Raw genomic sequence first — 12516 nt, forward strand, 5'->3', positions numbered from 1 at the left:
ATCGCGCCAAGTGTGTGAGGGTCATACTCGTTCCCCTCTCCTGTCATTGTCTTGGGCCTGTGAATCCCCCCGCCATGGCTATGGTTTCAAAGCCCCAACCGTCGCACTCCGTCATTGGAAGTGATTCCATCACAGGCATTGTCAACAATATCAAGTTACCATATATCAAAGTAAATGTTTCTAGTCTGCTTTATAAAATTAGGATATCCATCATGATCATATGACAGGGATCGTCTAATATATTCAAATGTGAGATACTTTCCAAATACCAAGGAGATTCAAGTCATGTTAATTGTTACTATAAAGTGCACTAATTTATGACATGTACCAAAGACCAAACTTACTTTCATATGTATGTGACTGGTGATACTTTTGTCATATCTCAAGGCTTAACTTGTTATCCAATATTGCAGCTAAATCATAACACTGAAACAATATTTTATACATACCTTGTAATATTCATATACCTTAGCAACTTTTAGTATATACATTTTGTTAGTGGCAGTTGTAGCACTTTCATACTGAAGCTTCCAAATTTTATGCTACTTTGTCAACTTGCATAGACTTGCATCAAGTTCCTTTTCCTACTTTAGCTTCTCTTCTTATTCTAACTTCTTCTTCCTACACCATTTATCATCCACATGGCCCTCAATAAGGATCTACTTATCATAGCCTTCATGAGGAAGTTAGCAGAATTCAAACACTCAAATATTTATGCAGGAAGGATAAGCAATAATCAAAACAATAAATCTAAACAAGAGCAGTTTTATAAATAAATAACATAAGTCTAGAAGTTACTTATCTTCAATGAATATTGAAGGAAGTGATCAACTCCCTCTTGATCCATCTTCCAAGAGTTATTGTTGTCCACCATTCAGATGACAAAGATGCCTTGAGAAGAAACGCAATCAGTAAAATCTTTATCATGAGGTACCATAGGTCATTAATCATATATCAGCAAAAGGGGAGATGCTTCAACTTGGCATCATCAATATTTTTCAGTCGACTTCATCAACAACTAGGCCCAACCATCAACACATCACCATCTAGAATCTGGCACATGAGCTAGAATAACTTATCATTACTCGTGCTCGGGTTTCAATACTGTCCAGCCCAGACTCTAGGGGGTTTCTTCGAAACCATAACCACCAAACACTACCTTCTCTTTCTAGAACAAATTTTCTTAGGGCTTCCTTCAAACCCTAGCATTATTTTAGGTTTCCAATATCTTCATCTCTTCCATCGATAGCATCTTCAATGACTTTTCTTCAGCCCAACTCTGATCCCATGTTAATTTTACTTAGGGTGGTATTGTTATTTGCTTTTGATAATTGCATTTTAACTTTTTTCATCATTTACATATGCATTCACCCCATTACATCATCACATCAATTGAAATTATGTAGAAAGAACAATAACATCAATATAGCAGTTGAACATAAAGGAACAGCAAAAGAAAATAATGCACAAATAGGGCCACCAGAAGTTGGTCGAAAACTTAGGTAAAACCCCACAAGGGGGAAAACCCAAAATTCTTCTTCGTCTTCTTCTTCTATTAGATTTCATCAATTGTTCAGCTAAGAGCTACAAGGTACAAATGTCATTAGGTACCCAAGGCCTATACATGGCTTGTTCACAACTCTATTTGTGAACAAGTTTCATCGCCAAAATTTGCCACTCAATATTGTCATCAATAAATCACCATATTGTCATTAGGGTTGCAACATATAAATACTAACACTCCTCTTAACTACAACGATGCCATATATATATATATATATATATATATATATATGATGCATATAATGAATTACCAATACATATACAGTATCATTGAGACCATATACATACTGCTTTGAGACGAGACCATACATATATTATACTAGAACTAACAGTGCAAAGACAACCATACATAATGCTAAGATGTGTTTAACATGATGCAAAGATGAAAATATGTAACGCATAGGTACTATACTGAAACCACATATATATATGTAACTATGACCAATAATAACGTAGAGATGTCATATATATACTAAGAATAACACAAATAAACTATGCAAGAGAAACCATATATGCGAAGGAATTATGTATCAAGGCCATATAGAATTGTGTAACAATTGTGTATTGATGCTTTATATAACTATGAGGAACTAAGTTAATGCCATATATATTGCATAGAGAAACCGTACAAAGGATTCCCTGAATCGATGACATATATAATTATGAGAATACATAATGTAGAGGATGTGAGACCAGAGCAATGAGATCATTGCAACAAAGTGAAAGACCTGAAGCCATTCAAGAGACTTGTAGTCATGCAGAAGTCTTGTAACTAGAGTGTGAAATTTTGTATCCATAAGAGAAATAACATATACATAAGAGTGAGACCATATCCATTAGAGTGAGAGAAGAGTCGGAATTCTTGAGGTAATATGTGAGAGTCTTGTAGCTTGTACAGTCATGCCAAGAGCATACACCCATGTGAGATACATCCATAGAGAATAGTGCAAACAGCTTCATATACGTAGTCTTGTGAGCAACTCTCTCTCCTTGTACAACTTGATCCATAATGATTATAAATTTATAGATGAAGCCATGAAGGGTTACGATCCTTGAAGAGGAGCAGACATATATATTCCATGGCGGGAAACATCAAAAATTTAAATTCAAATGATCGTTTTGAATATAAGAGCTTTCATTACTCTTTTCAAAATAAAATTTGTGCTCAATCATAATAATCAATTTTGAATTTCACCGTGGGGGTAATGGATTTCTCAAGGGAAATTCTTCCTGATGCTGCCCCATATTTTAACATGTCAAGGTCACTGCTTTCTAGTCACTATCATCACTGTCAAGATTCATCATTGTTGTCAATCCATACATCAAATATGCATTACAATTCACATCCAAACATCAACGTTATTGCTATTATGTGTCACAAGAATAGCGCCATCATCATGTATCATAAGAACAATGTTGTTTATATCATGCATTACAAGAATGAGATAATTGAATCATAATAGTGAGACCATTTTCATCATAAGGTAAGGTTGTTGTCATCATAATAGCACACTATAAAAGTCACTTCTACCATAATATATTATAAGAGAGGTTGTCCAAATGTCACTGGTTAGATCTATTAGGGTTAATTCCAAACACTGTTACTGCCAATCACCATCATAACAAAGATCGTTGCCATACAAAGGTTACTCCCAAAATTATTGTCATCAAGAGTATGGTTGTCACAACCATATTATGTTATCAATGTTTCGCGTTAGCATTACTATCCATCAGAAATCTCAAAGATATTGTGAGCTATGAGATACAATGCGGGACAACGATTCACAGAGTTTATATGCAAGCAACTATAATGCAGTATCAATGTAATGTGATGTCATAGTAAGGTAATGCCACTATTGACATTTACAAACCATAAAACATATATATAAGCCACCATTGACTAATATGTGCCACTCATATTTATGTGGAACACAGAATGATTCACAAAGTATATCCATTGTAAATATGTGAGCTACAAGAGTATTCATTTGAGCCTCAGATGATAAACAAACTTCCACAGTAATATGCGAGCCTTAGAAGATGATGTGAGTTACTTGATACAAAGTGCGAGCCTCAAAAGTATGGTGTGAGCCACCAAATAATCTGAGTGAAAAAAAAGGGGGGGGCACTAGACAATCACGATTCCATTGAAAAATAGTACTATGAGCCACCAAGAGTGAGAGCCTTAATCCACAAAGAAAATGTGTGCAAGCCATAATAAAATAGATATGAGCCATCTAAAAGTTGATTGAGCAAACCACTATTTAGAATACAAATCATACACATAAAATACAAGCCACAGAATGAATCACCGAAGTCATCTCTGGTGGGGGGCGGGGCACTAGACAATCACGATTCCACTGAAAAATAGTACTATGAGCCACCAAGAGTGAGAGCCTTAATCCACAAAGAAAATGTGTGCAAGCCATAATAAAATAGATATGAGCCATCTAAAAGTTGATTGAGCAAACCACTATTTATAATACAAATCATACACATAAAATACAAGCCACAGAATGAATCACCGAAGTCATCTCTCTCAATGTGATGAACCAAATGAGCCTTCTAGTTGTAGTAGAGTAACAGAAGTATTCGAATTAAGTATCCACAAAGACATACAACCTTGCCACAGAGCCATACAAAACCATATGAATTATCACAAAGACAATACAAACGTGACCCGCATAGAAATCCAAAATTCCATGACCAATGAAGAGGAATAAGGACCAATATACATATGAATGATCATACGAAGGGCCACCTCTTGTGGATGAGTCGACTTGTTCTATTTGAGGGCCGACATATAATTTTTCGAGGGAAATAACTGAATTCAGATTACTCATAATAATATTTTCTTTGAACACATTAAATAATAATCCTTTTGTCCAAATTGAATATTTATTTTGACCAAATTTGAATCCTTCTTGGGTTATACTAGTTTTCCTTTGGGGCAAAAAGGTTTCCCAAGGGAAATTCATCTCGAAGCTCCACAATTTTCAACACTCCCTCTCATCTAGGGAGGAATTTCCATTCACATCATAAGTCTCATCTCGGATGACATGTCTCAATATAAGAAGGCAAGTAGAAGCAACATCATTGCATCTAGACTCATCTCATAGAAGAAGAAGAATCCATAATAAATGGTAGGGGAGATTGATCCTCCAAACCCTACTAGTCTCCAAGTCTTCATCTCATATACATCAACAAGACATTAGATCTCATCTCAACTTGACTCATTTGATCATCAATTGAAAAATGATGTTTTGACTTAAAGAATAAGAATCATCATAGGGGAGCTCCAACTACCACCCTATGTCCATGGACAATAGGGTAGATTAATCTACCATCCTATATATCTAATCAACAATAGGCGGGATACTCAACTTGTCACAAGTGACAAGGATCACACATTATATTTCCTATTGATCTTCCCACCTTCACCCTCAAGAATCAAGTGGTATAACACCGGCAGCACATCACTTGAGCAGGATACCACTTAATAAATGGTAAGAACATGTCTCAATATAAGAAGGCAAGTAGAAGCAACATCATTGCATCTAGACTCATCTCATAGAAGAAGAAGAATCCATAATAAATGGTAGGGGATATTGATCCTCCAAACCCTACTAGTCTCCAAGTCTTCATCTCATATACATCAACAAGACATTAGATCTCATCTCAACTTGACTCATTTGATCATCAATTGAAAAATGATGTTTTGACTTAAAGAATAAGAATCATCATAGGGGAGCTCCAACTACCACCCTATGTCCATGGACAATAGGGTAGATTAATCTACCATCCTATATATCTAATCAACAATAGGCGGGATACTCAACTTGTCACAAGTGACAAGGATCACACATTATATTTCCTATTGATCTTCCCACCTTCACCCTCAAGAATCAAGTGGTATAACACCGGCAGCACATCACTTGAGCAGGATACCACTTAATAAATGGTAAGAATTAGAGTCTATCTCAAGTCTCCTCACCCATTGGCTAGATGGGTGGAAATCCCAACAAGCCGAGCTTGTGGGTAGGATGCAAAATGAGGTATACTCTACCACATTCAAAGGTGACAATAGGTAGGATACTACTTACCATGTAAGGCAAGGATCATAGTTTATCCTATTGTCAAACAATAGGTTGGATACCACTTACCATGGAAGGTAAGGATCACAGTCTATCCTATTTTCCAGAATTCTCTCAACCCCAGGAGTTCTCCGACTCAATTCCTCTCCCTAGGAGCTCAGATAATGGGGAAGAGCATACCCTAGCGTTCTAAACCAGTCGTGACCCCTTCCTCTCATTAATGCCTTCACTATGCTTATGGTTGTTAGTCATGTACGTAGTGCCTCAAAAAGGGCTCATTCCCGATGACTCCTTGTATCCATTATTGTATGCAAACTCCACCAAAGGTAGGAAATCCTCCCACTTCTTTCGTTGACGATGACATACATTCTCTACATGTCCTCTAGAATTTTGTTTTCTCTCTATGTTTGTCCATCTATCTAGGGATGGTAGGCAGTGCTAAAAACTAGTTGGGTTCCATAACCAACAAACAATGATTTCCAAAAATTTGAGGTGAACTTAGCATCCTAATCTAATATTATTTTTTAGGTACTCCATGCAACCTAAATATCTCTTTCATGAAGATTTGAGCTATCTCAATTGCTTTATGGGTGGATTTAACAACTATAAAGTGAGTTTCTTTGCTCAATTTATCCCCTACAACCATAATAGTCTCATGTTGCCTAGTTGTCTTGGGCAATCCCGTGATGAAGTCCATGGATATGACTTCCCATTTCCACTTTGAGATTGGAGTTGGTCGTAATAATTCAATTGGATGCCTACACTCTACCTTCACTTGTTGGCATTCCAAACACTTGGCAATGTATTCTGCAACATCCTTCTTTAATCCTAGCCAATAATACATCTTCTTTATGGATGTTATCATTTTTTAATAACCAAGATTACCACAGTAAGGTCATTTGTGGAATTTGTCCATTACAAGCCTCCTTGGATCAACTACATCAAGCACATACTTTATATTTTTGAACGACGACATGTTGTCATTCATGAGCTAGTAATTATTTATCATGGATCCCTCTGGCTCTTTCTACAAGCATGCCTTTACATGTTGGTCATGTTCATCTTGAGGCAACACCTCTTTAATCCTTCTCATGATGTCTACAGTGCAAGTACTCAAGGATGTCAAATGAACCTCTTGTATGTGCCTACTGAGTGCATCTTCCACCTTATTCTCTTTTCCTTTGATGTGTTTGATCTCGAAATCGAATTCGCTAATCAAAGTCGACCATCTCGCTTGTTTGGAAATTAGCTTAGATTGATCAAATAGATATTTGAGTCTCCCATGGTCTATCATCAGCGCAAACCTTCTCCCCAATAGGTAGTGTCTCCACATCTCTAGAGCGTGCAATATTGCTGCAATTTCTCGGTCGTGGGTAACATAGTTCTTCTCATGCTCATTCAATTTCTTCAACTCATAGCAAACCACATGTCCATCTTGCATCAGGACTCCACCAAGGCCCTCTTTACAAGCATCAATGCCAACTACAAAATCTTTCTTCAAATATGTTATCCTTAAGTTAGGTGCACACGTGAGTAATTTCTTCAGTTGCTCAAAACTCATTGTACATTCAAGTGTCCACTAAAATTTTACTCGTTTTCTCTGCAAGGAAGTGATTAGATGTTCAATCCTTCAAAAGCATTGAATGAACCTTCAATAATATCCAGCTAATCCCATGAAGGATCTAACTTACGTTACATTACGAGGAGTGGGCCATTCCATTATAGCTTTGAACTTTTCTGGATCTACAGCCACCCCTAAAATAACATGCCCGAAGTAGTGAACATGGGTTTGGAAAAACTCACACTTATTGAATTTGCATACAATTTATGCTCCCACAACAATTGCAAAACAGCGCTCAGGTGGTCCTCGTGCTCTTCTTCGTTCTTTGAATAAACAAAAATATCAATTACAAAGACTAATACAAAGTCATCCAAGTAAGGTCTCAGATCATTATTCACCAGCCATATAAATGTCATTGGGACATCTATAAGCCCAAATGAACACATTTCACACTTATTTCCACTTATTTCCCTATTAGTGTCACATTTTTGCTTTTGAACCTCTAATGGACTAGGTTTGGGCTTGTTCCTATCTAATAGCTAGCATTTGGCTCTCGTTGTTTCTGTCTTTGTAGCTCTGAAAAGCTCTACAGAATAATTGCATTTACTTTTGCTTACTTTTCCTAAGACACAACAAACCTTTCATTGTCAGCCTTATAACTCCTTGGTTCATCCCTTATGCTTTTGATGGTATCCTTCCAATTAGGAGAGTCTTCCCTTATGTTTTGTCCAACCAAGTCTTCTTCTTGTCCACTATAGGATTCATCGGTTTTATATTGCGCCATTTTGTGGTCATTCCTAGATTTTCCTGTTGTTCCTAGGTCTCTTCTCGCGTGTTGTTACAAACACATAATTGTTAGTTAACCGAAATGCAATTAAGCTTAATTATCCATCGCCTTGGTTTATTTGTAATAAGCATGTTGAGGTGGAACCATCTAAAACATCAAATCTTAGTCAATATATAATATCAGAGATAAAATAACCAATCTACAATCTTGTCAAACCACACATTATACCAGCATGTAACTATAAAATCAATGCACAACTATCAACAAAAACATTCATCTTTGTGTGTGCAATTGAGCCTTTTCATGTTCAGTGTTGAATTATGCTCTAATACCACTTTGTAACATGCTCTCTCACCCCCTTAAGTCATTCTTGAGCAGTGCAAGGTGTTATGTGGTATTTGACTTGACCTCCAAGGTCCATTATGAAGATGAGGTCCACAAAAAAAGCCTGCAGATCCAACGTCCTTGAAACTCAAAACAATTCCCACCATCACAATCAACTCGTTGAGAGCTTTATGGCAATGTAAATTTTATCAGAATGTAACTCCTAAATCAAAAGTTATGGCCCCTAAACGCTTGCCACATCATCATCGGCTCTACAACGTGGCATTTCTAGTGGCGCCGCTAGTTCACCTACAAACCCCAACATGGCTTATGCCATGTCACCACACATTCACACCTTTGTGTCAATCCTTTCGTAGTACTCTGCTAAACCTTTGTGGCGTGACAATGACCTTTTGCATCAATTGTCGAGCGAGTTTCCCATCCCCTTGCCTCCATTAACTGTCCTCTACGTGAACCAATCGCATAGCGAGAACCCCAGGGCACGACGACAATTTCTCTACCAAACGATGGGAAATATTCTCGCATCGTGTCTCCATCAATCTTGCCCGGGCCCAAGTTTGTGACCCAAGGCTCCTTTATGGCCCTGTGACCGTAATGACATGGTTCCTAGCCACGTATGTTTCCATGTGCAAAAGGGGTCAGTGAAGACGCAGTATGTATCCACAAATGAGCAAATCACAGACATCTTGTACAAGGCTTTGATGAAGGGAAAATTGGTATTCTTTAGAGATAAGATGGGGGTGGTGCAAAACAAATTCCTAACTAAGAGGGAGTGTTAAAACTGTAGCTCAATAAGTGATTATGCATTTGTTAAGTACCATGGCATGCAATTAATCACCAAAGGTTCTCTCACAAAAATTATTTAATTATTTCTTAAGTTTGGACCTTTGGCATAAAGTCGTTAATTTAATTTTTTTTTGCTTCTTTGGCCATTTTTTTATAAAGTTAGAAATGTCAACAGAGGATTATAACGTCACCATAAATCTAAGTATGGAGATGCAATCTCATCCCCCATAACTTTGAAGATTATGTCAAAAGATTATAAAGAGGGAAATAGGTTGTTGGAGAGAAAGATTGATTGGCACAAGCGCCTGGGCATTCTATTGAAGCAAGAGATTGAACTAAAAAGAGAGGGCAGCGAACAGATCAAGTCTCATGGGCAACAAGTAAGCAAGCAAGGAGGTTGAATTTATTTGAGCGTACAAGTAGAAAATCCTTAGGGTTGTACATGTCGAATTTGCCATGCCAAACAATGTGAATTAGCAAGGTCGAATTGGGTCAATTTGACAAGACTTAACTGGGTCGAATTGACAGGACCACAAAGGTTGATTTTGGCTAGGCTAGGCCATACAAGTTGATTCAACAAGGTCTTACAAGCCAAAAATCATCTGGTCATACAAGCCAAATTTCTATGTGGTCGTATAGCGCTTCGTTGGATCAAACAAGTTACATAGGGCTAAGTTGTTGCTAAAGTTTTCTAAAGTATACTCTCGTTGTACTCAAATATTCTAAGCTAAATAAGAAGCCCAAATTTGTTGGTTTTCCCCACATTGGGGTTTCTAGGGTAACCCTGTGTCAAATAATTTTATGCTTGGCTTTGTGCTTGTTTTATACTTCTTGTGCATACTAAGTTAGCAACCCAGTGTGTTTCATGTCATAAAATTTCAAATCTAAAGTACCTATTTTTTATATTCCGAGTATATTTTATTGGACATTAGAATTTGAACTAGGTTTAAAGGAAAACTAACAAAAGAAAATGCATACCAAGACACAATAAGTTGGAATATTTCAAATTAAATTTTAATTTATTAAAATTTATGCCCATCACCCCCTATTATTTGTTAATACCTCAACATTGCCTAAATTTATTATTACCATCATTTGAGTTAGAGTGATGTTGCCTTAGCAACATGGGCCATGTCTACTACAATCTCTAATAAGTGAACACCTAACGTGGAGGCCATTTTGTTAGATAAGATTAAAATCGTGATTATATGGAGGATGGACATTGAGACCTTATGATACAAGAGAAACTCACTGGTTAGAGGATGTACAGAGGATGCGTCAAAGGTGTCAAGGAATTGTGTTTAAAAGATATTCCAATGTATTTATGTTTAGAGAAAGATGATATGAAGAATGTCAACACCTTAATAAACACACAATTCTAGTCCAAAACTTTTTTGAATAAAAATCATTATATTTTCAAATCAAATAAGTATTAAAAATCAATTCATTATATTTTCAAAACAAATAAGTATTAAAAATCAATAATATATTTAACTTCGTTAAATATTTTAATATAATTTTATATTATATATTTATATTTTAATATAATTTTATATTATCTATTTATATTTTAATATAAGTTATATTATATATCATTTTTTAAAGCATTAACAAAATATAATTTTATATTATATATTTATATTTTAATATAACTTATATTATATATCATTTTTTAAAGCATTAACAAAATATAATTCTATGTTATATATTTATATTTTAATATAACTTATATTATAAATCATTTTTAAAGCATTAAGAATTGATGTGCAATGTATTATTTTGATATATCAGTTTTATCTTCACGCTTATGTAGCAACCCATCTACGTGGTGTTGTTTTAAAAGGGTGAAAATTGGATTTTTTTTTGTTATTATTTGATAATATTTTTTCCTTTAGTTCCAATTTTATCCTTCGACAATTGAAACGCTATTATTGCAACATTGTTTTGAACCATGCATTTTGGCAAACTAAAATGAGAAATATTGATTTCAATGAGACAAACAGGTTTGCAAAGGGTCTCCTATTTTATGATTGGGTGGGTGGTCATCGGTCATTATAACACTTTTATGATCTTGAGCCCTGCTGGTTAAATTGGAACCAGCCACATTTGGTAACAGACCAGTCAATTACTGGCTTTTAATTGTGGAACAAAATGCTTGATTTACTACCTAAGCTATAGATCTCATTGTGTCTCCTTGTGTAATCACAGATACATCTACAAGTTTTCTAAAACTGGTCAAGCCTGCTTTCTGTTTTCAACGCCGACCTGTCGTATAGCTTGCTATGAATTGTGTTATCCCTCGATGCCGCTACTGTTATTCTATGCTCGTTGCTCAGGGGAAATAATGTCAATCCAGCCATTGCTGTTTCCAAATTTTGAAAATAGCTCCAGTTGTGAACAACAAATGCAATTACTTGAATTTTAGTCCGAATTTAACAAATTCAGGAGCTCTGGATTAATCTTGGTATGATGTTATTAATAACTGCAATAGACCCATCACTATCATAATATGAGACAACCGGTTTCTTCTCTCGTCAGCAGAAATAGCTAATACAGTTAACCATATGACGTACACAACCACCACCGTAATCTCTAGTGCGCTCTCAAACAGAACCTTTGTGCATATCAGTGATCAATGGAGCTGGAATACCAAGCTAAGGTTCAAGAACTTGTGCAACTTCTGACCCTAGCTGCCAATGGGAGAAACTTGAAAGACTCCGCTGTGTTGGAGTAAGTTTCGGTGTAAGCCATCATTGACCATGCCTTTCAATAGAATCATTTCTTGCTCTCACAACGAGAACCCATGTCTTGTTGATCCAACAATAGACAGACAGTTAAAACATACTACTGGAATGATCCTAGCATAGAAGTACCTGCGTCTCCACCGCACTATAGATTCAGTTAGAATGATGAGGAAAGTTTCTCAATCTTCTCTGAACGTTCCCTACCAACTAGATATGGGCTAATGCCCGTACTGAGTTGCTGGGGTGAATCCATAAGTAACCCCCAACTATATTGTGTATGAATTCACCATCCTGTATATGTGACTGCTGAGATAAAATTTCCATAAATTGGAAACGCATATATTAAGATGCTTCATTGATTTCATGGATGATGCAGAGCATAACCATGATATAGTTAGAGGCAGAATCCACGCAGTATAGAGACTAATGAGCCATTCCTCGGCACTGCGACAGTATGTTCATAGTTTCAGTTAGCATCTTTGAGATTTGATGACAGGCGTGTTAAGACACTGAAACAGATAAACATCTCCAAGGCATTTCTCAAGGAAATGACATAAAATATCATATGTGGAGAACATTATAGGAATAAGTTTATCAATACCATCTTTAAGGAGGTGAACCATGTATAGCAACACG

Source organism: Pinus tabuliformis, chromosome 1_2 (assembly GCF_031772625.1).
Source record: "Pinus tabuliformis cultivar Carrire ecotype Pingquan chromosome 1_2, CPIR1, whole genome shotgun sequence".
Lineage (NCBI taxonomy): Eukaryota > Viridiplantae > Streptophyta > Pinopsida > Pinales > Pinaceae > Pinus > Pinus tabuliformis.